The sequence below is a fragment of the Bacillus rossius genome, chromosome 11, assembly GCF_032445375.1.
Source record: "Bacillus rossius redtenbacheri isolate Brsri chromosome 11, Brsri_v3, whole genome shotgun sequence".
NCBI classification, from domain to species: domain Eukaryota; kingdom Metazoa; phylum Arthropoda; class Insecta; order Phasmatodea; family Bacillidae; genus Bacillus; species Bacillus rossius.
The window spans coordinates 48,863,714-48,888,715 of record NC_086338.1 but is presented as its reverse complement, the minus strand read 5'-3'; the positions used below and the strand labels follow the sequence as shown (position 1 = coordinate 48,888,715).

The 25,002-nt window shown below is 40.3% G+C and overlaps 1 protein-coding gene across 2 annotated transcripts in view; it reads right to left on the bottom strand.

Moving 5' to 3' along the window:
• LOC134536935 (dnaJ homolog subfamily B member 6) overlaps positions 1-25,002 on the bottom strand; it is a 158,611-nt gene that overhangs the window by 122,421 nt on the left and 11,188 nt on the right. For both annotated transcript variants that reach the window (XM_063377035.1, XM_063377037.1), the window contains exon 2: positions 15,303-15,362. The gene's annotated coding sequence lies outside the window, so the exon portion shown is untranslated. The remainder of the gene's footprint in view (positions 1-15,302; positions 15,363-25,002) is intronic.

Here is a 25,002-nt window from a genome sequence, read left to right as displayed (position 1 = left end):
TAATAATAGCGTTTTGAGTCATTATTGCACGCTGGACGCACGTTAAACTGAAATTACAGATTTTGCTCTTCAGCAAACTGCAGAACACAAAACGATTTACGCCCATAGGGGTCGCCATTTTGGAAAGGTGGCACTGCAAGCGAGAAAAAAAAAAGTATTCGCGAATGCGCTTGTCTGAGAGTGTTTTTCAGTTGCGCATTAATTGTGACCTTGAACCAACAAAAAAAAATTGGTTGTCTGTAAAATCGGTTTACGGACGATAGTTTAACGTGACAAAGTCATAACAAAACATTGATGAAATGATTGCATACTTTTATGAATATAATTGAATCATTTTTATTGAATTATCACTATTTTGTATGGATACAAAGAAGGGGTGAAACGAAATCTACAATTTAATTGATAAATTTACTTTTATTTGCACTCATTAATTCAAATATGTTTATTACTTTAACGAAGAGATTATTTTAACTATAACTTTTATACATGTTTACTATTTAACTTCTTCCAATCTGTGTTATTCTGTTAAGGATAGGACGATGATAGGAAAAGTAGGAAACGAATGGGAGTGTTTTCAAGTTTAATGTGCCTCGAAAAAGTCAAATCGATGGTTGTTCCAATCGAGTGGAAGAGAGATAGATGCGGCGCAAGCGTACAATGATCGTAACGGGACACAGCGTAACGGGACCATGTGCGTAACGGGACACTTTTTCGTGCGTTCAGCCGGCGTTCATCGAATTATTAGACGTTGTCATGTTAAAAACGCCGCTTACAGTTGATACTATTAAGGTGCATATTGGACATGGGACACTATGGACATGTTGTACTAGTCGCTGCTTCGGCCCGCTCCCAACGCGCCGTCGACGTGACGGGGGAAGTAAGTGTGTTAGCGGGTCCACGTGTCCGCGAGACCTCGGGGCCCTGAAAGCAGGGGCTGCCCCGACGCCCCCCTGGGGCTATGCCGAGCCTCCAGGGCCAGACAACTTCTTAGTGCGGTCTCGAACCGTCGCGGGAGAAATCCCCCACCGCAGTGTAAGCAGTTTCTCCAGGACGCAGACCTACTGACCAGCAGCTTTAATAGCGCTGAATGGGGCGCAGGCACTTATTGCTGCAGGCTATAAGACTGGTGGTCCTTGAATCAGCTGCTGTTGGTTTTGTTGTTGGTTTGGACTACCTTCAAACTCGGTCTCACGCTAACACCTTTGAATATATATACTGTATAGAAGTCGCCAGCCCAGGTTATAATTTCTAATACGGTTTTGAGGTAGTTGGTTAATTCACCGCCGCAATCGCCACCATCTCTAGGGCATCGACTTGTGGTGGTCCCTAGCGGACAAGTGTCTAACTCTTCAAACACCCCTTCCCCCTCCTGTTGAACGACGTTGAGCTGCAGTGAATGATGGATGAGGGGTGCGGGGAATGACAGCGGGCGACAGCGCTGCGCTCTAACGTGTAAATAACTACTAAGACGATACAGGGCGTTACGGCAGCGCACTGCAGCGGTGAAGTTCCCAAGCTGCTCATCAAACGCTTTTGAAAAACGTAGAGTAAATCCTATCCACTCGCGACTTCTATACAGTATATATATTCAAAGCTAACACGTTGATTTTTTTTTTTTTTTTTTCGTATATTCGTCACGCTCCATGCTGCTCTGTCCTCCTCCGGACTACTTCTTCCTCTTCTGTCCTCCTCTGTCCACCTTTTTTCCTCCTCTGTCCTCAATCCTCCTCCATCATCCTCTGTCCTCCTTTGTCCTCCATTTTTTCGATTATCCTTTCTCTGTCATCTTGTCCTTCTCTGTTCTCTGCAATGATCCTCCATCCCATGTTCTCTTCTGTCATCCTCTGTCCTCTGGCGTCCCCCTCCATCCATTGTCCACCTCCGTCCTCCTCCTACTAGATCCTCCTACATCCTTTCGCGGTAAAAAAAAAAAAAAAGATCGCTCTTTAGACTGCAATAAGGAATGCCTGCGCTGGCGATTGTTCCTTTGTGATTGGCGGCCGTCCGCAGGAGAATCCACTGCCCCGTTTGGCCGGGGCCATTAATAGGACGCGTTTGCTTTCGCAATGGATTGTCTACGATTGTTTTGCTGACAGTAGTCATGAGCCTGAAATAAACCCAGCCCAAAAGACAACATGAAACACGTGCAATGCTACGAAGTTTCACGGTTCGACACCGTACCTTCTAGACCTCGGAGGTGAAAAAAAGAGCGGGCGTGGGACGAAAGTATAAATCCAAACCCCCCAGGCGTCCTCCTGAAACAAAGTTTTTGGCAAGCGGTTTGGTTTACGCAATAAATAATATTCGTGTGTACACAAGGTTATTTCGGACGGCGTTTTCTTCTTGCCCGCAAAGGGGAGAAAAAAAAGTGGTTGAAAATGGTGTTTGCGGATTGGGTGAGGAAGAAGGGGGTTATCATCGCGATATCGTGGTGTTCACGGCTTTCCCGCCCGTCAGATGACGGCCCTTTGTGGTAACTCGGTCTAAAACAGCCATGTTGGCTAACTCAATTTCCGGTCATTACCACTAACTGTGAGCTTCTCTTGTCAAAGGCATCGCGATACCGTCCTTTACAATATGTGTTTCGCCACCAAAATTTCTTAACAGGTTCTCACCAAATGTTACATTATTATAACGATAAAAATCACGCAAGTGTTCATAATCACTGATTATCATTTGCGTGACCTTTCACAGCTCGAAAATAATTTTTTAGTAAATATCTGATGAGAAAATTTACCACCGAAGAAAAAATGCAAGAGAGATAACGGAATAGATTTACAGAAAAAACGCCTTGACCAATAGTAACGACACGAAAATGAATTAACCAATCATCTGTGAGACAGAGAAATTGAAACACCAGTTTCACCGGGCGAGTTACCCCGGCTCTCGTGCGCGTGCGCACACAAGCTGACACTAGCTCGGCGAGTGTTGATCAGCACAGACCGAGTGGAACTCGCTTACTCGCTCGCAAGGGGTTTAGCATCATTTCTTCTTCAATCGCGTCATTTACATTCTTTTTTAAGGTTTGGTTTTATTGAAAATTAAACGGAATATTAACAATATTGAGGTTTCTTGGCTTCTAGGTTTTAACCGCGTCAAAAGTGAAGATTTTCACCCATGTTTCGGCCGACATTGCAGTTGCCATCATCAGGGAAACAGTCTCTCTAATTGATTCTGTCAGCTACAGTGAAATAATAAATTATTTTCCTCCCGCTAGTAACAAACTGTCAGTTTTATTTTATTTTATTGGCGTTTAACGTCTCGCAGAAAACGAGGTGATTACAGACAGTAATTCACGACAAGATAAAATGATATTAGGAAACGAACGGGCCTTTGGCCTATACTAAGGAAACATCCCAGCATTTGCGTGCAGTGATTTCAGGAAAACATGGAAAACCGAAATCAGGATGGATGGACCAGGATTCGAATCAAGGTTCTTTGGAACGCACGCCCAGTTTAATACCACTGCGCCATCTTGCTTCATCTTACTGAAGCCTGTTAGTAAATATCAAGATTGTAACACGGCTAAACATCTAGGTAAGATATTATTTATTCCTCGTCACGCCAAACATCTGGATAAAATAGCTCTATGTCGAAATTGGAGCTAATTAGAAGTGCAAATTTACACCCCTATCATCGATTTGAAAGATTAAGGGATAACACTAAACAATAAAGTACACACTAACATACTAAATACCATCACGTCTACGAAACTGCCTGAGTATGTATGTCGCGGTTTTTTTTTTTCAGCAGGCCGAGAGTGTGTAGCAGTGTGTCGGCAGCATAACGAAAAAACGCAGCTGCTATGTAGGGCATCACTTCACCAACGCTTATCCGAGAGTTAGGAGTGGGGCTTTCAATATTTTCCCTCCCCTACCTTTCCGACAACGCGCGCCCCACAAACCTGAGCGTTGGACTTTTCGTCACGTTCTGTTGCGTCACTGCCTCAACTTAAACTTGGGAAGCCTAAGATGTACATCAAGTTCTGTCCCTGCCCGAACACGCCCGAATATTCACCTTCAGCCAACCTCGGGTTTATTTATATATATTTATATTTCTCTGTTTATTTTAATGTAGCTATACTAACCTAACTAACCGTCCATAGTGTTTTAAAGTGTTTTAATGTAGCTAACCTAACCGACCACTTTTAATAATTTGAATTCATTTTTCCTGCGCAAAAATAAAACAAATCCCGAAGTTGGCCGAAGGTGAATATTCGGGCGTGTTCGGGCAGGGACAGAACTTGATGGACATCTTAGAGGTGTAAAGTTGTTCCCCGCGTGGAAACAGCGCGGCAGTCTGCAATGCTCTCTTGGACAGAGCACTGGCTGCGAGACAGCTGGTCAGACAACTTCGTTATCGCGACTCGCGCGTATTGACTCCAATCCCCGGCGAGTCAACATCTGCGGGCAGCAGATGACGCAACTCAGGCGGACTGCTGCGCTACGCAACCAAGCCCTCGTCGAGGGTTGGTTGAATTTCGCACGCACCTCGTTCCACGCCATCTCGCCGATCATTCGACGAAAGATAAGCAACTGCAAGTCGTCGCCGTCCGAGGCGGGGTCGACACGGATAAAAAAATAAAGGGCCAACAACAATGTTCGCAGGCTTTCGCGGCCGTTGTCTGAAGTAGCTCGGCCTCTGGGTTGCAGCCGCGTCCTTGGCGAATGATTCATCCGACGTTTTCGGTCGACATTGCAGTCGCCATCATCAGGGAGCAGTTGCCTGCTGATGATGGCGACTGCAATGTCGACCGAAACGTCGGTGAATTATTCGCCAAGGACGCGGCTGCAACCCAGAAGCCAAGCTACTTCAAAGGCCAACAACATTTGAGAAGTCAACAATTTTGTAGCTTTGAGTTAGCTGAATTCTTCATATTGATCCAGCTTTTAATCAGTAAAACTCTAATATTTTTAGTATTTTTCGCGAAAAAAAAAAAACTAAAGCTCAATAGACTGCAAAAAAAAATTAGCTCAACCATTTTTTATCCTTCGGCCATCAGCAAACAAATTACGCTTTTGCTTCCGCAAAAAAAAAAAAATGGCTGCGCCTACAGTACACATTGTGTCTGAAAGGAACATAACACAGATGATGCTACAATTTTCAAGCACACAGCTAGTCCCTAAATCTTTTTACGAAAAATAATGCCCATACGAAAGTATTTACGTACACGCTAAGACTTCAACTCATCACAAACGCACTGCACGCACAACTTGCAGCTTCACGTAGTTTTGATTTAGATATTTTTTTTTTAGCAAATTAAAAAAGCGAAAGCCGTTGCCGTGAATGGGTTTTCTAGGGGTGCTCCATTTCCCCTACAGCATATTCCAAAATCACTCCGTCTCACCGCCCAAACCTATGTAATTTATTTGTGACTTCCCTGTCGATTATAAGTTAGGGTCACACAGTGCAGATCTTCAGAAAAGCATTTAGGGATACGCTGAGGGCATATGAGTAGTTCTGTAACTGTATTTCTTTTTTTAACTTTATTTTTATGAGAGTGGAAATGGCTGAAACATAATTGAAACATCGGTACAGATCCTTGTAAGCATTCCAGGGAACTTGCATTGCACCTTTTATCTTCATTCCTCCGCCGTACAATGTTACGGTCACCGCCAAAATCTCACACGCTGGCAGACCCCCCACATAATTCTGTGGGCCCCGTTGCTAGAAGTCATGATGCCCCCCCCCCCCCCTCCTTTTTTTCCTAACAGAGATAAAAAAATGTTTTTTTCCTTTATGCATATTGTTTTAGTTATATATTTTTTTTAACCTTTTCACAATTATTTTTAAAACACATTAAAACTAGCTTTAAGTCAGTGTTTCGATTGTAAACGTAAATTGATTTTGAATAATGGCAAATAAATGCTGTGTAAGTGTTGTGCACTGTCAACATGGTGTCACGTCAATTGGTGGTGGTTTCGTTACGGTTGTACATTCAGACACGTTCTGTACGCACAGCATATTCCGAATAATATTTCTCTGGTGTAGTATTTCATCGGTAACTAAATTTAGGCCTTACTGTTTAATTGTTATTTTAAACTGTCTACTTTTTTTTTGTTTTAAGTTTATTTTTCTTTCCTTCGCAGGCCCCCCTAGACCCATGGGCCCCGTTGCCATAGCAACGGTAGCACCGGCCATGTGGGGGCCCTGCACGCAGGCCCCTTTAAAGCTCTGTTCTTCATTGAACAGCAGACGCGGTGCTGGTTGTACAACGGACTGCCAGCCCGTGCAGCCAGGGTGACGGAAACGTCCGCCAGGTTTCCGCCACGCGGCCGGTAGACTGGGATGGGGGTCGGTCGGCGCGCAGGGCAGGTTAGCGACCCGCCGACCGCGACCCCATCGACGACGACCTTCGCCGTCGTGAGTCAAGACCGCGGAATCTGCGTCGCCGACGCGTCGGGCGGAAGAGGACGGCGCACCAAGGGGGTCATGAAGGGGGGGAGGAAAGTCTCGCCCCCTCACGACCGCTAAGACGTGAGGTTCAGCGCAACTACGATTACACACCACTACACACCACCACCACACACCGCCAAGACGCACTCAACACCGCGAGAGCAAGCTGCGCAGCTTAAGGTGGGCTTACGATCAAAAAAAAAAAATTGGTTGTCTGTAAAGTCGGTTTACGGGCGATAGTTTAACGTGACAAAGTCATAACAAAACATTGATGAAATGATTGCATATATGCGCAAGCGTACAATGATCGTAACGGGACAATGTGCGTTACGGGACACTTTTTCATGCGTGCAGCCGGCGTTCATCGAATTGACGTTGTCACGTCAAAAAATCACGTGATTTGAAAACAGCAAGATATTCAAGTGGTGTCTGTTTACGAAAAACACTTGAGAATACGCTGGGAAGTCAGCTGATAATTTATGTTACCGTAATTAGGTTTTAAACTGTATTTTTAGAAAAGATAAAACACCTGTTCAAAGAATAATGTTTAGGTATGAGACACACAGCAGAGATTCTTGAAAGCGCTCAAGGGACTTTATTTCCATCTCTCCGACCTGTAACCGTAGATAATGGGTACCGCACAAATCTCATAATTATCCTATGCACGCCAGTTCAAAGCCTTGCGCTTAGAGACGATACCGCGCCAGAAGCACCAGCGAGTGTCGCACTTATCATCCCACCTCACCAACACAAATACGTCCATTAACAAGGCGGTCCCCAATAATGCACTTCTTCTAATTAATACCTAACAGTTTATAATTTTTACAAAAAAAAAGCGTGTCTGTTGGAAGTAGTATTTGTAAACACGTACAATTCCTTGATTACATAGATTGCGGCGACAAGATAAATATTGCTGCAAATTTTAATAATCTGCTTCTGATAGTTATAACGCTCAAATTCAACTAATCAAAAAGGAACGATGCTACCTGCTACGTAAAAAAAAAAACTATGTTGCTTGGCCTATTATATATTTAAGTTTGATTTTCTAAGACTCACGCGACAGTTTTATTTTTAAATTTGTTATTCTGCTAAAATTAAAACGAGCTATAGAAAATAAACGTAACAAATTCCCCACCAAAGTTTTCTTTCTTTCGCATGCCGATCCTTCAATCCTTATACACAAAATATATTTGGTTCAGACACCCCCATTTGTTCCACGACACAAGGTTCGTAAATAAAACGCTTAAAAATAACTACCGATGAAGACGGGAAGATTCCGTACAAGATGCATTCTTCCGCGCTGCTGCCAAGTCGCATTGGCTATCAGACAGGCATATTTCCATCGGACCAACGAGAGCAGCGCGAGTGAGACGAAACGCGAACCAAACCTCCACCAACAACCGCCCAGAGTTTCAATCTGCCGATCAATTAGCACTAGCATTCCAATGGGTTTGTGGGACGGGCGAATGCGAACACGAGGAAATAACTGCATTTCCATTATTTTTCTTTTTTTTTTTCAATTTTCATAGCTTGATGCTGAAATACCCTACTGCTTGCTAAATTATAAAATTACCATCGCGTGAAACCAAGGGCCCAGTGTCCTGATGTTTGTTTCCAGTGAACTCTTCACCAAGTCAACCGATTTCGAATGTAAATTGGCATTTATGTGTAATTTTTTCCAACTTGAGAGATAGGATAGTTTTTATTTCGATTAATGGTCTTAATAATTTATAATTAATAATAAACTGATTATCAATGTTGATTGGTGTTTAAGCCCGGGAAACAGTGGGTACTTCGTCTCCATGACAACGTTGCGTGCTCGAGAGTCGGGAAACCATCGGTGCTATTCGTTTTTTCTTCGGTACATTACAAAGCATTGTATTAAGTTTTTGTCAAAATTAATTAATTTTCATTTTATTTCATTTATTATAACTGTAAAAAAGAGATTTGGTCTCATTTTCCCCCCCATTAATACAACCGTGCGAAGCCGGGTCGGGCAGCTAGTGTAATAAATGTACAACTTTTCAAACCCTACTGTTAAAAAAAATCTAAAGACTGTACACGTTACTGGAGCCACAAATGATGTAAACGTGATCTGGGCATATCGCACAAATGCATCACTTGTAAGGTTTCGTGTGAATTATAATAACAAAAGACTTGTAATTTTCAAACCCGAGCATAAAAAAAATTCGAAACTCAAACATCCTTCCCCCCTTTTTTTTCTTCGTGGTGACTTCCCCCCCCCCCCCCCCGGCCCCATCTACCTCGTGAGGCAGTAGTTTAATTGGAAATACCGACTTCATTCTGAAGTCATTCAGTTTCAGTTCTGCGCATGAAGAAAAAAAAGCAATTCATTCTTCAAGACGTTTTCCTGGCCTAAAAGCTGGCACGTCATTTGACATAGTAATCTTTGGGTTTAAATTTCTTGAGAATAAAATTAACTACTTGATGTTTTCGGATATTTTTTTTTAAGTTCATCACAGCTTTGAGTATCTTCGATCGAGGGTTAAGTTGGACGGAGCGGGGTCACTTTGGACAGGACACACACACGACAAAGAATCAGAATGCTGAAGGAAGGAATCGACCCTGTTCTACGGAAAGAATCCGCCCGAAGAGATTTTCGGAGAGACTGCGAACAAAGGACGCAGCCAGAGATGCGGTCCCTCCCTTCCAGGATTTAAAAGAGAGAGAGAAAAAAAAAGCAACCAAGCTAAGACAGAATAAGAAAATTATAGCTACATAAGATTACACGGAGATTATTTTGGAATGATTATTGTAATTCTCGGTGGGTGATACACCTGTGTAAGCCTCGTATTTTCCAGTAGTCTATATTTAATGCAGGTTTATACACGTGTTACTGTAAGCATGTCTTTCATACAAACTTCACATGTGTGTGTTTCATGTATTTAATAACATTACTATGTATGTATATATGACTTGTTTTAATGAAATCATAAAACACTTGACTTGAACACAAAGTACTAAAACAATTAAATAAAAACTTTTTTTTTTTTTTTTTTTTTAGTTTCTCTCAAGCAAAATCATTACGTACTTAAATTTCTATGTGTAAACGTTGACGCTCTAAAAGTCTATAATTACCTAATATTTTAGATGTGAAAATCAATTTTCTTTTAAAATTCTATAATAAAGAAAATTTAAACATTAAAAAAATTATGTAATGGTTTTTATTAGACCCCCTCCTTCACAAAATTCTGGCTACGGCACTGATATGGGAACCCGAGGTCTGGAAGGCTGTGCCGCCTCTGGAACACAGGTCCTGCGATTCCAGCGTCTTCTAACCTTATGGAAAAAAACTTTGATAAAAAAAAACACGTTGCTAAACCTGCTACAAAAAGACATTAAGTCCAAAGCCGTTAAAAAAAAAAAACATACGTTGGCAGCAACGACGAAGATCGAAAATGGCGAGAGAAAGCCGCCGCAGTCACAACAAACGAAACGGGGCGCTCGGTGAAGCATCGAACGACTCAACTTGGGAAGTCGTAAAGAAAAACCACTTTGGGACTGGGAGAGACGTCTTGTTCTGGGCACGGTTGTTTGCTTCCGAGCTTACAAGCTCCATCAGCATCGCGGACCAGTTGTATTCGGGAGAGGGGGGGGGGGGAGGAACCTTCAAGGGGGCCGAAAAGGCAAAGACGGTCGTCAAGACGTCAAGGACACTTTCGCACGAGCTGTGGCCAACTTTCCAAAAGTCCGTCTTGCCAAAGCAGCGAAGCATTGGCGGGCATGCTGCAGACACTGCAGTCAGACATTACGCACTGATGAAGCAACATACAATGCGTTACAGCTGTTCTGAGAACCTCATATTAGTTCTTTCTTCTCTTATGTGCAGAACTAAGAGAAGAAGATAACTGGTGCAAGGAGGGATAGCCGAATAACAATGGAACTTGGAAAAGAAGCTGACTGAAATAAGATCACTGAAGTAGGAGGATAAGAAGATAAGATAATGCTGAAAAAAGTTAAGAGGAGAAGAGGATGCTTGCAAACTAAACACAGAAGATGCAAGGAAAGAAGATAACCGAAGAAAGAAGAGGTTAGAAAAGAGAAGATGTAAGATCGGTTAAGCAAGAAATCAGTCGGAGAACAGGATGGTACGAGATTTGGAAATGCTGAATGAAAAATTTAGACAGAACAAAGAAAGAAAAGATATCTAGAAGAAAAAATTACATTTAAGATAAAAATATTCAAGTCAAAGGATCAAGCTAATATCATAGAACTGAAAAATAAAATGCGCCACTCTCAGCCACCCAAATGAAAATTAAGTAGATTAAAGATAAATGATACCCATTAATTAAAGAAATTAAATGAACTAGAAATTAAATAATCCCTAGTATACATTCAACAGGGATCAGATCCAGGCCACCATTCCTGTCCAAAAATGCTCAAAATTTAAACTAGATATAGTCTGGCTTTATACCTGGTCCGACAGTGCCAACTGTATAATAATTTAATGTCATATGTACTGAAATTAAACACTTAGCGAGGATTTTCAAATGTTACTGTAGAATTATTTATTATAAAACAAATTTGAGGACATACACCATTGCTGGTTTACACTGTATGTACAAGAAAAACCTCAAGAATGGCCACAACAAAGATGAATACGTAAAAAAAACAAAGAACAAGCAAAAATCAGCTGATGTTAAATGTTAAATTCTAGCCAACACAGAGAATTCTGTGGAAATGACATTTTTGGCTAGTACTCGGTGTATTTTAAGTATTACTGGCTGAAGTATCCGGCGCTGCATGGGCTTCACACATCAGTTCAAGTAGGGTGTATTCTGGATAGACGGGAAATATGGATTTTTAACGCCCCATAGCACGCCTTGTTAGCTGATTTTAAGAAAACCCTGTTCTCAGTTAATGTGTACGTAATATAAAAAACCTCCCTGCCGAGTTTCAAGTCTGCAGGGAATATACTTAAAAGACGGGAAATTTGGATTTTTAACGCTTCCACAACCCCCCCCCCCCCCTTCCGAGCTGATTAAGATCTGAAAGTAAATAAAGCATTAAAATGTAATAGCTGTCGCCATGAGATGCAAAAGGCATCAACAATGCAAAAGCTGTTGCCATGTATACAAAGAAATCACCACCAAACGGGGAAGAAAAAAAATTGATCTTTAACCTCCCCCCCCCCCCCACAAATATCCCCTAGGGTTCTGATTTTCGTGAAATCCTTTCTTAGCGGATGTTTACGTAGCAAAGGAATATATGTGCCAAATATCAAGTCTTTAGCTCTTATGGTTCCTGAGAATTATTAATGAGTTAGTGATTAGTATTTTACAAACTCGAGCACACTTTTTAACCCCTTTAGGATTGAAATTTCTAAAATCTCTCCTTAGTGCATCCCTAGAGTACTCGAGGAATTATTTCTCTATATTTAATGCTTATAGACCCACTGGTTTAAGCTGTGCGTTGTCAGTCAGTCAGTCAATGTTAGAGTTTTACTAAGTAGACATTGATGTTTTTCTATGACACACAGTGTAAACAAGCAATGGCGTACGTCCACAAAATTTTTTTTTGCTCAATCTTTCCCATCCCAAGTCAATCAAAGGGACAACCTTTTTCTTGCAAACGATTTAATGTTAAGGTGGCAAGTAATTTAAAAAAAAAAAAACACCTATTTTTACGCTATAGTGGTGTTAAAATGAATAGTTACAAGGCCCGATATCAAACTTGGGCGTCGCGGAAGAAAATTTTTTCAAGCACCGAAACTCGATGTTGCCGGTAGTGAAAACTAGCCGTCTTCCGTGACTCATTAAATCTTTCCCGACTTCACATGGTCCATGAGAAATGAAAGGAGTTCAGTGAAAAGATAGAGAGAGAGAAGAAAAAAAATTAATTGGGAACATCCAACGACACCAGTCCTTTGAGATGCTTTGTTTCAAGACAGCATGCGACGATTTCCCTGCTTTCTCGGGCTCTTAGAAGAAAAAGAGAAGAATAGTTTATTTTAAGTTGGTACTCGACTTCCGTAAACACCGCGTGTGTTTTCCAGGCGCAAGCTTCACTGTGGCGCACAAGCGACGCTACGGTCTCGACGGCGTGCTTGGCTCTTCATCAAGCACAACAGGTCGACTCATCCCGCGGACAGAACTACCGCACACCTTAGAGGCGTGCATGCAATACAATTCTTTGGATGTACGCCATTGCAGTTTGCAGTTTTGCACTTTTTGTCATGGAAAAAAAAAATTGGTTGTCTGTAAAGTCGATTTACGGACGATAGTTTAACGTGACAAAGTCATAACAAAACATTGATGAAATGATTGCATACTTTTATGAATAAAATTGAATCATTTTTATTGAATTATCACTATTTTTTGTATGGATACAAAGGAGTGAAATGAAATCTAGAATTTTATTGATAAATTTACTTTTATTTGCACTCATTAATTCAAATATGTTTATTACTTTAACGAAGAGATTACTTTAACTATAACTTTATACATGTTTGCTATTTAACTTCTTCCAATCTGTGTTATTTTGTTAAGGATAGGACGATGATAGGAAAAGTAGGAAACGGAATGGGAGTGTTTCAAGTTTAATGTGCCTCGAAAAAGTCAAATCGATGGTTGTTCCAATCGAGTGGAAGATAGATAGATGCGGTGCAAGCGTACAATGATCGTAACGGGACATAGCGTAACGGGACAATGTGCGTAACGGGACATTTTTTCGTGCGTGCAGCCGGTGTTCATCGATTTATTAGAAGTTGTCACGTCAAAAATTCAAGAATGCAAAATAAGGAATAAAAATGAAATCATAGCATAAATCAGTTAATGTCCAACTATAGATATTAGACAGCACAGAAAATTCCGTGGAAGGAATTAAGTTATTAAAAAATAACAGCACAGACAAACACATTGGGCTAACATTGATGAGACAGCGTCAACATGAACAGTAAATGAAGACAGACAACCTTGGACAACACAGCGAACAGATGGCCCCAACGATGAAACACAGCTGTCTACTATTTCAAGTTTTAGATCAGTTGATTTAAGCTTGTTCTCTGTGGGTTTAAGTTTTTCGTTTCTTATTTTGCATTCATTTCCACGACAAAAAGTGCTGAGTTGCATTGGCATATGTATAAAGAATTGTATTAGATCAAAATTACCCACTGATTTAATAATTTTAAGAGCGTTTTAAAGGGGTAGTTTCCTAAATTAGTTTTTCATTTATAATTTCGTATTTTTATCGATTATTTCACTTCAATTAAAAATATGATATAGTTGGTGCTTTATAAATGGTTCTTATCAATTAACTAGATGTTTAAAAATGGTCAATTTATATTTCAATCCCAGCATTAACAATATGCATGAAAATGTTAACAGTTTGTATGAAGTCTTTGTCGTGAAATTCATTTTTAATGATAAATATATCATTAACATAAAAATAATTTTAATTCGGGAGGCGTGGAGGGTAGTTTATTGACCCTACCACCCTTCCCCCTTGGAGCAGCGCTTATTTAAATAACGTAATGAGGTTTTCCGTAAAACTTTATTTCATTGAGATAAGGAAAGCAATATCTGGACCTGTATACAACCCCTCAAACTTTGACGTCAAACATACCTAGTTGGTGGGGAAATTAGGACAGTGTGACGACCAGTGTGATCCCAACAGAGCAAAGACGTTTGTATGATGTCACGTCAGTCTGATGGATGGCAAACTTAGTATGAAAAAATGTATTTGTTTAATATGCATTGTACCAACATTATAACAACGAAAATAACTTTATTTTCCATTAGAAAAACTTTTTTTTATCACTATACAAATAGGGGAAATATATTTCCTGTGCTTAAAACTACTTAAAAAGAAGTAAATAAATTTTTAAAACCAGATATGTGTAATTTAACAGTTTATTCATATAATATTTATGTAGTTACATATCTTGCTGCTGGGTTATTTTTCAACTCTCTCCTGTGTTAGCATATAGCTGTCGGGTATAATAATAGCACGTCTTATCCTTAGTTTTCTAGTGTTCATTTTGATAGGCATTTACTCTCTCTCTCTTGCCAATGCACGATTTCTGCCATTAGCGTTATTCTTGTCTTGGTGTGCTCTGTTGCCATATATACGCCAAAGAGAAACACAGTTTTTGCCACAAATTCATAATATAATGAAAATTTACACAAGAAATTTCTGAAACATTGTATTTTGCGAAAGAAGTCTTGGAATGGGAACTTTGGAAATAAACTTTCCTGTTGTATGTCATCAAGAGCACCATCTTAAAATATTCGATTTTTTACTTCTACGAGACGTAACTGAAAGACGCCATCTTGGTTTCAACCGTTTTTTTAACAATAATTTTATTTATTGAAAAAATAATAATTCTGGCTGTGTTTGAACATAGTACCTATTTTAATGGAATGACTTGTTATTAACATGTGACCGAATGCTACAAATAGTTTCTCCTGTTAAATAACAATTAATGTTTAACACTGATTTATTTTTTTCCATTTATAATGACTTAAAAATGCAATGATACTGTCAACACACAATATTGTTATGGTCTTATGGAAAAATAAAACAGTAAAATTTAAAAAAAAAAAAATTAAAAACTTATTTGAAACTAACGATGGCTTTTAAAAAAAAGATTTTTAATTTCATAAAAGGCCTGGTAACAGTGGACGCCAATGACTGTGTACACTTGAGACTGAGAACGAGAGCCTCTAGGCAGTAGCGGATCCAGAGAGGGGGGGGGGGGGCGCTAAGGGGCTCAAGCCCCCTCCAAAAGCATCTGGGTCCACTATTGTTTTAGTGTTTGCCTTGATAAAGCCTAGCCTCAGCTGGGTCAAGCCCCTCCCAAACCAAAATCCTGGATCCGCCACTGCCTCTGGGAACAGTCTTCAGTGTGCCGCCGGCAGGAGGGGCCAAGGGTGGCTGTCCCTTACCTAGGAGCGCAGCCGGAGGCGTCGTGCACAAACCGCACAGACCGGACCCCGCGGGTGACCCTGGAACAGAAACATAAAAATAAATAAAAGTTCGACGCTGGTCTCTCGACGTGGCGTGGGGTCGCCGTGTCCATATGGGGCGTCGTGTGGGATACGCTTAACGCTTTACGCCCCTCCCCCCCCCCCCACTTCCCCTTCTTTTCGAACCCTCCCCCCACCGACGTTCATGCCGGACTAGATCACCGCTGGAAACGGCGTCCCTGGCGCTGCAGCAGACGAACAGTTAGTTAGTTCCCCCCACGGACAAGATCGCTGCGTAGGAGAGAGTGCGTCGATCACCCGCCGGCCAACTCTTTGACTTGGGTTACTGAACACACTGGACACGAACAGAGCGCGGTTACTACACACACTTTCCGTCGGTAGCTCAGGCAGAAGGCAGAACCCCGATCTGTAGAGTATTCTTCAAGGCTACTTAAGGACAAGGAAATCATAGTGGCATTTAACATTGTGGAAGTACGTACTAAAAATTGACCATGACAATGATTCAAAAATTATAATTTCTGGAACACTTTACAGACGTTTTGACAACGTTGTTCTCTGCGATAAACACTATATAACAAAGAGAATTGCTCAAAAATAATAAGACTGTACACCGAAGAAAACTTTTCTATTCCATTTAAAGCCTATGGATCAGTGCAGCCTTATTGATTGTTTCAGAGACAGAATTCAACTGACTTCACTGGGGTTCACCTGAACAGTGATTCGTAGCGTATTTCACTACTTTGTCGTTCATTAGCAGTTTGAAGCAATGAAATTTCGGTAACATTTAACTGTGTTAAACAACTCATCCATATCTATTACGTTCTCTTTCCAAATTTTAAAACTGATACACGAGTTGTTTTTTCCCCCAAAATTTTGTTGCATACGTCAAGAAGTGATAAAACATACCTACACAGAAGAAAAAATACTCTATTTCCTTTTTAAACCAGTTGCCATGAAATAGTTTTTAATAGGTACTACAAAAACGATATTGTAACTTTGTACAAAACAAAGATATGGTTATTTTTGCTTACATGAAATACGTTTTTCGAGATAATCCTGAGTATTTCCTGCGAAAATTGGCGCATTTTAAAAATTAATTTATGTTTCATTCGAGCTTTTTTTTTTTTTTTTTTTAACCATGGAAAATATAGAAACTCAAGTCAGCCAACTTGGCAAACAAATATGGTTGCGCTAGTAACGTTTTCGTTGACGTCATAATTCTCCAACTTTACTTACAAAACATATTGGAAACATATTGGAAGGTGTTGGAAGCGAAAGTTTGACAGCGTGATACAATATTTTGTGCTTCTCTAGCATTGCCGTCCGCAAGCTCGTATGTGTGATTCCTTCTCGCGGATCCACATCCGCATCCATCTTGTTGGAGATCCCCAGCGCCATCACAAGATGGCAGTTGCTGTGAAATGCGCGTTTGCATCGTTTGCTGGAAAGCGCCCTCTGGCGCTTCACGGCTGAGCTACGAGCATACACTGTGTGGTGATGTCTGCTTCTCTAGTTGCGTTCTGCCACCCCATTAATTTTGAAACATGATGTATATTTTTATTTTTACTTCATTGTTATATTGGTCGATTGATTTGCTTATTTTATACTTTAAAATCGCCTACAATCTAAAGTGAAATGAGATATACGGGGACTGCCGACAGAAGTGAAAATTTTTTCGCAATTTTTACGAAAAAAATATTGTCACACAACATATTGGTTTTTATCACGTTAGTAAAATAACTCCTAAATTACTATAAAATATGTATTGTATAGTAATTGTAGGTATTAAAAAAATAATGATGTTCTTAATTTTTAGGTTATATTGCTACAAAGACTCCGTTTTCTTCGTTATTAAACTGTATATCTATATGAGAATATTAATATATTTTCTACTCATTTTTTTACTGCACAGTAATCGTATACTTAAGATTTAAAAGCGCAATATGTTATACTAAGAGGAACATAGATATAGTGTTATCGTTAACACTTCACGTGACCATGTCGATGACGACTCACATGAATCTACTCCCTATCATAACCTCAACATATTTCGTAAATGCATTGGCCGTGTATTACACATTCTCTTCTGATATCTTTGCTAAAGACCGCAATCAATGTAAACCAAATAATTGTTAAAATAATTATTATTACGTACCAATAATAACTATTAAATTAATAATGACAACTATTACGTATTAATTGAATATACTAAACACAGCGACGCAACAGCGAAGAGCAGTTGACTGTATCTTTCTCGCTCGGGTACACTCGGCGGTCCCGAGTTCACCCGAGCGAGCCTTTCCCCTCAGAGCGTGACGGATCAGCCTAACTTACTACCTACGAAAAAATGGGGAAGCCTTCATTTCACAGACGAGAGAGCCACACCCGAAGTTCCCCGGAGTTCATGCTCGGTTTTTTTTCCGTACCACAACAGGTGTATTTATTTGGGATGTAGCTTACTCATACGTCATACGCCGCTCTATCTCATTGTATAAACCGGTGTGGCATTAAATTTTGCGGTCGATTAGGATAGGTTAGCTACATTAAAAATACTGTAAAATCATTTTATGGTTGCTTAGCAAATAACTTTTTAATATGTAGCTATCCAGCGCTAGGAAACCGTTTACATGCTTTCACAGTATCTTTAATGTAGCTATCCTAACCAAATCAACCGTCCACAATGTTTTGTCTTTCCTTTTATCAACACCGCCATATTTATTTACAATGAACAAAAAAAAAAACGAAGATGCACGATCGGGCGTTTGGCTCTCTCGTCTGTGAAGATAAGGCTTCCCGAAAAAATGTGTGTGCGGTGCGCCAAAAGAAGTTTTCACTTCAAAAAGAAGCTTAAAATGAATAACAACAGTACGAAAACAAGAGTTCCTGTTCTGTTGCAAAACATCGAATATGAAAACTCACGGAGAGTAAAACATTTCACAAAGTATTTTACCACAATCTTTCTTCTCCCCCCCCCCCCCCCCCCCCCCACACACACACACACACTTTACTACGGCGCGTGTGTTTCTGGAGCTTGTGCAAGTATAAACGTTTTGGAAAAGAGCGTGTTTATAAAACACCCCGCGGGCAGTAAATGGGTTTAAGTACGACAATTTTCCGGCCAGAACGTCTCAACGGAGCTGAGTCACGGAGTCTGCGATGCACCAGCCGCGCAGACAACCCACAGAACGGTTGCAGGCAACGACCGTGTATATCTGAATTGACTTTAAACTGCAACGTTTCTTCATGTGCCCGCATACAGTCACAGACTACACTGCCATCTACGAATCTACAAATGAAGCAACGTGATAGAAAGTGCGTGACATGCAATAAATGTATGTATTGAAAAATAGATTGTCAAAGGTTGTTTGAAGCTCGGAACGGAGGCACTAGATATCATATCAGTGTCGCATAGTAGAGCATTAAAAATAATAAAAGCCTCAAGACTTGTTTGTTGTCAAGATGCTCGATATAATTTCAGAACGCTGGAAGGTTTTAAAACAGCCTTCTTTACATTATGGACTATATTTATACCTGCTAACTTCATTTTCTTCAGTTATTATAGAAGCGCTCCCCCGGGAAAATTTGTATTTCAAGGTGGAAAATGGTGCTATTTAAGCAGTTTTATCATCTAAAAATTGATTACATAGCACTTTCTTTGCCCCCGATTGCCCCCACTTCAAGGTTTCAGAGGGTGGGGGGCAAAATACCCTTCCCCCCCCCTGTTGTTGCGCCCCAGCATATTAGCAATCTCTCTGAATTTACGAAAGAACTGGCTAGCTACAACAGCGCTATCTATTGTGTGGATTTTAACCACTACTTGGCACTTGGGTACATATCGGGCTGTTCGAGTTGCCACCTGCTGGTTGCACCGTTAGACACCAAGCGTGATCTCGTTTCATAAACTGGTTTGATCATGGTTAGATCGCATTTCATGTTGCACCATTTGTTTTTAACCCCGCTGAACAAGGATTATTGGGAACTTGGAGATAAACCCGATAGCCCTGGCAGTTCATGACAATGATCTCGAATCGACACAGCGCGGGCACAAATGCCCAGGCTATTTTCGGTTTTCATGCAAGTTATTACTTTTATCAGGTTAAAAAATATAAGAGAATGGTTTACGAAATTTTAAATGGTATGTAATACATTCATGAAAAATGCTATTATTTCTAGTGTTACAACCACTTACCAATGACATACTCATATTTTACGTTTTTCAAAGCTCATTGTTTTAGTTTGATTTTTTAATACGGCTCTTTATTCATCAAAGTTGTTTTACATATTAAATAGAGACAAGGGCGTCGCCAGGGGGGGATAGAGGGGGGGCGGTTGCCCCCCCCCCCCCTAGAGCCCTAGAGATTCAAAAAAATGTAGCCAAATGCAAAGAAATACATACTTTTCCCACAACTTGCCCCCCCCCCCCCTGGCCAACGACTGGCCATCGGCAGGCGACGCCCTTGAATAGGGTTTTTTTTTTTAAAGTGTTCCTATTTCAGGCAGCTTAGTTTTGTAATAACTTTTAAATACCAATATATGTTTTCAGAAGTTTTTAGAAATAAACGGAGACGAGGCGGCGGCCGCATGTGCTGCTATCTTGTGGTAACAACCACTTCAAACATTTGCTTGCCGAGTCACTATCGATTGTAGCGACACAATATCGTTCCAGGCCGCCAATAGAAATGCACCTAACATTTACTTGTCGCTGCCGCCGCCTGTTACCGCAAACTGACATGTACGAACTTCAGTTCACGCGAGCGAAGTTCGTCTAGTCCTAACGTTTAGAGGAATTGTCCTTGGATCATTCTTGGGCTAAGATTATTGGATCACGTATCGAATAGTTCATGAAACCCACCCGGTAAGCGGAATATTTAATCACCAGGCTGATTTTGAAACACCTGTACGTTCCTTCGTCTTGATCGATTGGATCGGCAGTTCTAACACGCCCTAAAAGACCACGAGTCAGTTATTAAAACAAAAATGGTTGTCTGTAAAGTCGGTTTACGGACGATAGTTTAACGTGACGTCATAACAAAACATTGATGAAATGATTGCATACTTTTATGAATAAAATTGAATCATTTTTATTGAATTATCACTATTTTGTTAGGATACAAAAAAGGAGTGAAATGAAATCTACAATTTAATTGATAAATTTACTTTTATTTGCACTCATTAATTCAAATATGTTTATTACTTTAACGAAAAGATATTTTAACTATAACTTTTAAACTTGTTTGCTATTTAACTTCTTCCAATCTGTGTTATTCTGTTAAGGATAGGACGATAATAGGAAAAGTAGGAAACGAATGGGAGTGATTCAACTTTAATGTGCCTCGAAAAAGTCAAAACGATGGTTGTTCCAATCGAGTGGAAGAGAGATAGATGCGGCGCAAGCTTACAATAAGCGTAACGGGACACTTTTTCGTGCGTGCAGCCGGCGTTCATAGATTTATTAGTTGTCACGTCAAAAAATAGCTACCGGTTGAGCGGATTATGACTTGTTCCGGTCAAAGTAAGACACCGCGCGACGTCTACGATTGTCATACCCAGGGGCGTAGCCAGGGGGGGGGGGGGTTTAGGGGTTCGAACCCCCCCCCCCCCTTAGCACCAAATCTTTAATTAATTTCTTATTCATCACTCAAACAAATTTCATATTAAAATTAATAAAAATTTTACCATTACAATATTTAAATTTAAGTACCGAAAACTGCTAAAATAGCACTATTTTACACCTTAAAATCCAAATTTTCCCGGGGGAGGACCCCCGGACCCCTCGCTTTAATACGGTGGGAAGGGGGGGGGGGGCATGCTTCTTAACACCCCCCATACACAAATCCTGGCTACGCCACTGGTCATACCTCGGGTATGCGGAGTTTATAGCCTGGTGGAAAAATACGCCGCCAAAAAGCAGGGTCCTTGCGCATTATTTGTATACATTGCGGGTGGGCCAACGCAAAAGTTTGAAAATTCCAAAAAAGCATAAAATGGAAATGTCGCTGGTCTTTGTATACTCATGGAAAGAAACGTCGACCGTCTGGAATATTTTGGCACAAAATCTAAGTACATTAAGCGAGGTTTATCCGACATTAATTTCTTATGCGCGAAATAATACTTCCTTGCAAATGTTTGTAAGTTTGATGCAGCTTTAATAACAACAATAATGGTATATTAATGGTTCTAGAATCATCTGTGCGCTCACACGACTTCATACGTACGGCATACAACTTTAAATTATTAATACAGCCAACTAATTGAATAAGACAATTATTTATAAATCACGTATTAACTTTTTAAAAAAATATATGCAAAAATGTAATCTGCGAGCTGCAAAAAATATTCTTCACGGCTGGAATATAGCAAACAAATATTATCCAGAAAGCCCCGACACTGGGGCATAAGGAAAATAGAGGAACGTGTTACGTAAATGGATTGTTGTTTCCAATAAAAAAAATTTGAACGGACATTTGGTACCAGCATATTAAGAGAAGCCAATCTTTGGATGTGAAGTATAATAAAACCTTTTTAAAAATAAATTTGACATGTCATTGAAAGCTGTAAAGTACGTTTTAGTAATTGTCAGAAGCTTTTCGGCGAAGCCAGTTTTTGAAGGCAATCAAGTTTATTGATAAGAAAATATTTTATTTTCTTAAAGTTGAAAACAAGACGTAAATATATAAAAAAAAATTAACGAACGGATCTCTTTTTTTTTTCTCTAAAAAAATACCGACGAATAGCTCGTCTAGTTGACGATGTAAATGGACGAATCAACTCGATATATTCAACTCTTGGAACCAAAATACGGCTGGCTGTCACGAGGAAATGGAAATCATATACATTTAAATTTTTACGCGATCAACTGAAATCGCCAACAAGGAAATGCAACTTTCCGTTCGCGGGAATCGGGTCGGGTATACAGCTACGTAACAGAACAAAGATATATTATCTGGCACACACGTGGTTGTTAACGTCGTTAACTGCTACAGGAATATATTGCTACACAAAAATCCAGATGAGGACGGAAAGCTGTCTTACATCATCACCACAGCACTACATCCGCCAATGCTATGTTTTTTTGTTGAAAAATAAAGCTAAATTAGAAATTAACATGTGAGGTGATGAGGACTTGTGGTTTATTTCACAACTGCTTTAGAATATTTCACTCCAGGTTTAAATAGCACCGTGTCAAGTACATAATTTGTAAACATATTTTTAAAAATCGTGTTTTCGTCCTTTAACAGTCTATGACTTCGTTAAAATGAAATGGTAGCTGTAGTGCTCACAGTTGCTATCATTATTACTATCCGTAAAACAGACTACCAGTTTTTTTGTGACGACCTAAGACATTTCTCTGATCTTCACCGTGAAATCATATCGTAAAAATCATTCAATGTATAACATAAAACGCATGCAGAAACCTAATATTTTCCCATGAAGCAAAGACAAATATGTTTTCCTACACAATACATAGTCTCAATGTTATCATTTCCATCAACGTTGCGTAACCAACGCTACCAGTCTGAAAAAGAGAACGAATACATTTGGTTGATCAAACTTTGAAACGTTAAGATACTACAAAGCACGACAAATTACTGATACATTTTTTTAAACTAAGATATCGTTAACTTATTTGAGTTTCCCTGTTTTCAAAATTTCCCTGTCTGAGGGACCGTGACTTGGATTGATTTTGATTGAAGAACTTTGTAAATAAATATTCTTTGATCGGACTTTATTTTTTCTTTTCGCCCCGTTTTACGAAAGGTATTTCCAGTGTTGGCTCTGGCCGAAGTAATTTAATTAACTCCACGTTCTAAAACGAAAGTGACATGACAAGCGAGGTCAGCCCTACCCATAGTTCATCTCTTAACAAAACAACACGAAAATAAACACCCTAAAATTATGGGGTGGTAATAAATCACGTAAGAGACAAAAACTTCGCAGAAATCCGCCTGCAGATTTAACAATTAAGCTCCAGGCACCGCCATTCACGCTTTGTCTGAACACACGATAGAAGTCTTTGAACAAAAAAAAACAGTCATAAGCATTCCATAACTGAAGACACGGTTACAAAAAGGCTTACGTACGCTGATTTGGACTATGTAATCATCCTACGTATTATCTAGGTACCACTTTTATCTTTCTGACACTAATGAACTGACAGAACCTTAGCAAGCGCATCAAGGCTATGACTATGCGCTACCACTACCATTTATTTGGGACGTGATTGCACATTATGTTTTGATCAGATGCGTCAGGCAAACGAGCCCATCATTAACAAACGGCGGTATTACATTTTTGATGGATGGATGGATGGATGAATTGGGGTTAAATGTCTCGTCGACATCGCCATCATTTGAGACAGATGAGGTGCAAAACGATACGGCGAAGAAATGCACTAGCAAAATATAAGCTACAGGTTAGTTCCTAGACATAATCCATACCGCCTTGGTGGAAATAGAGTATAGTTTAACCATGCACTTTTATTTTTAACCATTTATTTAGCCTAATAATGACAATTTCCCACCCCACGCTGCCGAACGCTGCGGGTTGATTATACAGAGTGTGTCTGAATGTGACCACAATCTTCAGCTGCGTGTTCATCACGATTTAAGGCCTAAAGTGCGTCTTTGAAGATGAACAACATTTTTACTGTGAATAATAGCGAAAGTATTCAAGATAGAACACTGTGTGTCTGGATTACCAACGTTTAATTGAACAAACTTTTACAACCACTGCGAATTTTGCTACCGTTGTAGAAACTATTTTATAAAATGATTGGGGGGGTAGTAAAACGTCACAAAATATACGTGGAAAATAAAGGTGTTACCTACAATTATTTTAGTTAAATAATTTAACGACAGCGACAAACAAAAGAAATGGTCAATATTTGATTTAAAAGGATTTGCGGATTTAGAGGACGGAAGTCACCTAAGATGTTCCAAGAGCTCCCGATTTACTAATTTTTTTTTTCCTAACCTAACTAAAACTAAGTGTATTTTGGAGGGGTCCGGGTTAGGGAGGGACCTAGGTGCGTCTCAGGCCGAAGCCTATACGCCTAGTCATGCTGGGATTAGCCATGCAAGGAGAGGGTCGCATGCATCATGTGCTAGGAGGGGATTGGCCAGCCATGGCAGCGATTGGCGCCATGACTAACTCCCCTCACTCTTAAATCTAGACTATAACTAGAGATAGGTTGGGCCCAGGTAAAACCTGCATAGACACAGGGAAAACCCTGAGCACATTCATGCGGGATGCAAATTGGCATACATTACGTGTAGGAATTTACAGGAGACAGAGTATGGTCTGGATGAAGTGTTTGGACAGAGTAGAAAAGAGTCTACCATGCGGGGGGTTGGGCACTTGGACTCGTGGTCCGCTCTGCTAATTGTCCAGTACTGGATTTAGTGACCAGGGACGCAAGCGCCCCTGGTGGTGAGTGGTTGCACTGACCACTCACTCCGCCGCCAGTCAGCAAGAGCTCCTGATCATAAGTATCGAACGACGGAGACGCCCAGACATGACCGAAACCTCGCGAATGTCAAGCCTCAAGCCTCACAGTCATTGCGCCGATCCCCAACTATTACACACTGCTGTGGGCTTCTGTGCGCATAACGTTTGCGTCTCTCATATAAAAGCGTTCGGCCTACCTCTCTCCAAACAT